The following is a 5,589-nucleotide window of genomic DNA, read 5'->3' as shown; positions in this document are numbered from 1 at the left end:
TAGATCCAGGAGAGACAATTTAAAAATTATGGGACTACCTGAAAGCCATGATCAAAAAAAGAGCCTAGACATCATCTTTCATGAAATTATCCAGGAAAACTGCCCTGAGATTCTAGAACCAGAGGGCAAAATAAATATTCAAGGAATCCACAGAACACCGCCTGAAAGAGATCCAAAAAGAGAAACTCCTAGGAACATTGTGGCCAAATTCCAGAGTTCCCAGGTCAAGGAGAAAATATTGCAAGCAGCTAGAAAGAAACAATTCAAGTATTGTGGAAATACAGTCAGGATAACACAAGATCTAGTAGCTTCTACATTAAGGGATCGAAGGGCATGGAATAGGATATTCCAGAAGTCAAAGGAACTAGGACTAAAATCAAGAATCACCTACCCAGCAAAACTGAGTATAATACTTCAGGGGAAAAATTGGTCTTTCAATGAGATTGAGGACTTTCAAGCATTCTTGATGAAAAGACCAGAGCTGAAAAGAAAATTTGACTTCCAAACACAAGAATGAAGAGAACCATGAAAAGGTGAACAGCAAGGAGAAGTCATAAGGGACTTACTAAAGTTGAACTGTTTACATTCCTACATGGAAAGACAATATTTGTAACTCTTGAAACATTTCAGTATCTGGGTACTGGGTGGGATTACACACACACACATGCACACACGCACACATACATAGAGACAGAGTGCACAGAGTGAATTGAAGAGGATGGGATCATATCTTAAAAAAAATGAAATCAAGCAGTGAGAGAGAAAGATATTGGGAGGAGAAAGGGAGAAATTGAATGGGGCAAATTATCTCTCATAAAAGAGGCAAGCAAAAGACTTTTCAGGGGAAGAGAAAAGTGGGGAGGTGAGAGAAAAACATGAAGTCTACTCTCATCACATTCCACTAAAGGAAAGAATAAAATGCACACTCATTTTGGTATGAAAACCTATCTTACAATACAGGAAAGTGGGGGATAAGGGGATAAGCAGGGTGGGGGGGATGATAGAAGGGAGGGCATGGGGAGGAGAATGCAATTTGAGGTCGACACTCATGGGGAGGGATAGGATCAAAAGAGAATAGAAGTAATGGGGGACAGGATAGGATGGAGGGAAATAAAGTTAGTCCTATACAACACAACTATTATGGAAGTCATTTGCAAAACTACACAGATTTGGCCTATATTGAATTGCTTGCCTTCCAAAGGGAAGGGGTGGAGAGGGAGGGAGGTAAAGAAGTTGGAACTCAAAGTGTTAGGATCAACTGTCGAGTAATGTTCTTGCCACTAGGAAATAAGAAATACAGGTAAAGGGGTATAGAAAGCTATCTGGCCCTACAGGACAAAAGAGAAGACGGAGACAAGGGCAGAGAGGGATGATAGAAGAGAGAGCAGATTGGTCACAGGGGCAATTAGAATGCTTGGTGTTTGGGGGGGGGAGGGGATAAAAGGGGAGAAAATTTGTAACCCAAAATTTTGTGAAAATGAATGTTAAAAGTTAAATAAAAAAAATATTGATGTTTTTTTTTTGTATATTTTTGTTATTTGCTGGTATGGTCCCTCCACATCCGAAGTGATTACTTCCTCGTAAGCAAAACTAACTGATCCAGAACCCATATCTGACAGAGTAAATAATATTTCCCATCAATATCTTACCTTCTGATCTCTCTAAGGAGAAAAAGGGTTCCCTCCTCTGTTCCCTGAGGAGTCTTTTCAGTGCCATCTCCTTGAACTGATGCAGAAATTAAGTATGCAGAACCAGGAGAAAAAGTATAAATGATGACTACAAAAAGAGGTCTCTCCATTTCAAAATCTCTTTTCTATCCATTGCTTTAATACTACATTCTCCTACTTCTCCATTCCTATCAACTATTCCTCCTGTTTCCTTTCCTTTCCTTTTTGTTGCATCCATTTCTTGACTCCTTACAATTAGCGTTCACCAAGATTCTATTCTCTCAACACATCCTTTCTTTGACAATAAATGAAGCTTCACAGGCAAACAAATACAGGACATAAAATAACAACCATTTTCTAGAAAGGAGCCAATTCATTTTCTATGTCAGGGACTTTCATTCATTTATTCATCTATCCATTCATTCATTCATTTGCTTATTTGTGTGTCTGCTTGTATATCTATTCATTTATCTATTCATTTGTTTGTTATTTGGCATGAACCTCTTTCATAATCTGGTGAAACCCATGGAGGCTTTTTTATATTAAAAAAGCTTCTATGTGGACACATATATCTGTAATATCTTTTTTTGTGTGTAGTGACAAAGAATAACAAGAAGAAACTAATAACACACTCATCAATTGGGGAATGACATGACAAATTGTGGTACGTGAACATGGTGGAATACTATTGCGCTGTAAGAAATGAAGAAATGGATGATTTCAGTAAAATATAGAAGGACTTGTATTAGCTCATGCAGAGTTAAGTTAGCAGAATCAGAAGAACAAATTATATCATAATAAGACTCTAAAGACAAACAACTTTGAAGGTAAAGACTGATCAACACAATGACTGTCCATGATTCCAAAGGACTGATGATAAGCCATGCTGTCTACCTCCTAACTGAGAGATGATGGTTTCAGATTGCAGAAAAGGGCCAATACTTTTCAGCACGGCCAATTAAGGATTTTCTTTTGCTTGACTATACATATGTGTTGTGGCAAATTTTTTCGTGGAAGGGGAGAAGATAGATTATTTAATAATAAAAAACTATAAAAAATCAAAGGGAAAGCTAATTTTTAGTTAGAGATTAGTGAAAATGAAGATTATTTTGCCATCCAAGTTCATGACATGTCTAAATACTATCAATATACCCTAAGTTAAAGATTACTGCACTAGGTTTTCTGCTGAACCCTGGGGCATGCTTCTACCTATAAAACCCATGTTCCATCTCTCTCCCCTTTTTAATGTTTTTCTGCCTCTATGCCATTTATCATCACTGTCATCATCATCATTACTCCTCTTGGTAAAATATAATTTTGCCATAATTTATCACTCAAGATTAAAGTCATGACATCAAAGCTATACACACAAACTTAGTTCTTCTGGGCCTAACCTTGGATTCAATCATCAGATTGAGAGAACATATGGACTTTGAATCATGACCTGAAAGTTTACATATACAAGCTATGTCAAGCCAACGGGGCAAAATTCTCATTTAAATCTACTAAAATGTCTCATCTTATCTTCTTGTGCATCCATCATATGCTGAATCCCTAAACCTCCCCCAGATGCTTCCTGTGGCCTCCTTTCTTCCCTGGTATGCTGTTCTCTGCTAACCTTGGCAGACAGATTTTTCTTTCCATTCACCAGGTAAGAGAAATGTAGTAGTGAAGCATCCCCTGAAAGCAGCAGGTACACCGTATTAGATTTCACCTTGTCTCCTCCGTATGCCCACTGTCTGTTCTTTGAGCATGACAACTGCTATTGGCTCAGTGCCTGAGACATAGGAGTGACTATTCAGTACATTCTCATGGTTCTGCCAAAAATCAGCATAGCTCCATGTTTTCAGGCATTGGTGAAGTTGCAAGGCTAGCAAAAATGTGAACCAATCGAAGAACAAATGTGTAAATGATGTAAGAGAAGAGGGGGAAGAAGAGAGAAAGGAAGAGTGAAAGTGAGATTTCTCTCATAATGGGCCAGTGACAACCATTTTAGGATACTTGTATTTGTCTTGAGTACCAAAATTGCTAGCTTATTGCTCTGCCTAAAATATATTTTCTCTGTAAAATATTTTCTTTTGAAAATATTCTCTCTCTTGCAGATCACCCTCCCTTTGCAAATCTTTGTATCCACATTGAAAGTGATCCATCTCTCAGTTTTCTCATAACATTTTGTTATCTGTATACATCCACTATTTTCTATCATAAATTGCCAGGTTTCCTAATTAATGATATCTCTGTCTTCCTCTCCCTTATTGATAAGGGGATAGCTGTGGACTCCTTGAAATTTGCTCCAGCTTCTTTAGCCACACAGGATTTCTCCCTGGGCTTTTGATAAGGGTAAAATATCCCATCAAGAACTCCTTCAATAGCTACATTTGGAAAATCATCGTTGACTGTAGGCAGGACATATGGATCCCTTGGGTACAGCAGCATTGGCTGGTGGGACAGTTTGCTATACTCTTCAGATTCAATTTCCTCAAAAGAGCCACAATTTTCCATCTTTGGTAGAGAGGGGTAAATGCTGTACATTTAGAAAAATCAAGAAATAATTTCGGAAGCTCCTTATTTTCCAAGATGACAGCCTATAAATAGGCTTCCAAACCTTTTTATTGTTGCTCCAAGACTTTTGGGACCCAGTTTCTAACATGTTTGGAAGGAATTTCTGGAGTTTTTATACATTTCTTGAGCTTTTTATGCAGAACATGAAATTCACTATACCTTTTTTCTACAAAATGCTTCTGTCCACTTATTAGCACTGCTATCTCAAAGATCGTGTAGCCTCTCTCCAGCTCACTCTCTTCATAATGAAAAGATGGAATGTAGACCTCCACAGCCTGGCCAGGTTGGACCTTGAACTCCTTCAGAGAAAGGATTTTGTTCTTCATTTTTTTTCATCTTTCTATCTGTCCTGAGGCAGATGTAAAGTTTAACTCAACAAACATTTTTACATGCTTACTAAGTGAAAAACACTATATATGAGGTACTGGAGAATCAAAGACAAAAATGAAGCAGTCCTTACCCTCAAGTGATTTGTATATCTATACAGTGCCTGATGCATGACAGATATTGAATAAAGATTAATTTCACTGTGATATAGCACAGCCTTGGTTCTTGGTCAAGGTGCCTCTCATATATGTTTTTCCTCAACTATATATAAATACACACACATACACACACACACACACACACACACACACCACCGTCACCGTCACCACCACCACCACCATCACCATCACCATCACCATCACCACCACCATCAACCACCACCATCTTCACCACCACCACCAATAAGAACAACAAATGGAATACATGCAGACAATTTATTATGGGTATGCTTATGGTAAAAGTTTAAAAAATACCATCATGAAGGAACTGGGATAGGATGTGTAGAAAAAATAAAACAGGAAACATCTGCTCATTGTCTACAAATCCACAAAGGATTGTTATGTGAAAGAAAGATTAAACTTATACTATGTACCTCCCTAAGGTTGAACTGGAATCTGTGGATGGAAATTGATTTTGGTTCAACAAAGAGCAATCCTGTCTTATTATTGCAGCTGTTCAATAAAAGATAGGGATGTAATGAGCTCCCCATCAACAGAAGTACACAAGTAGAAGCTGAAAGATTATTTGTTTATAACATGGTAGATTCAGGTTTGGGGCAAGGATCACCTCTAAAGTGTCTTTCAACTTTATAATTATATTATTTGTTCCCTCAAAAATGGTGCTTAAAAACTAAAGATGAAACTTGAAAGAAAAGGCAAAACTAATTGCAAACACAACCTTTTAGTGTCTTTGTAATTCATCCCTCTCCCTCTTTTATCTCTGTCATATGCAGGCCAGCATATGCCAACTGATGCACTTCCCACACAGCCTCCACTGTCTTTTCTTGTTAATTTTTTTCCTACTTAAAAATCAC

General features: G+C 37.8%; 1 pseudogene; it reads right to left on the bottom strand.

Annotated features, from left to right (window-relative positions):
- Window positions 1-1,044: 1,044 nt before the first annotated feature.
- Window positions 1,045-4,812, bottom strand: LOC140506601 (sorting nexin-24 pseudogene; annotated as a pseudogene).
- Window positions 4,813-5,589: the final 777 nt, after the last annotated feature.

The sequence above is a fragment of the Notamacropus eugenii genome, chromosome 5, assembly GCF_028372415.1.
Source record: "Notamacropus eugenii isolate mMacEug1 chromosome 5, mMacEug1.pri_v2, whole genome shotgun sequence".
Lineage (NCBI taxonomy): Eukaryota > Metazoa > Chordata > Mammalia > Diprotodontia > Macropodidae > Notamacropus > Notamacropus eugenii.
This window is presented reverse-complemented; position numbering and strand designations above follow the sequence as displayed.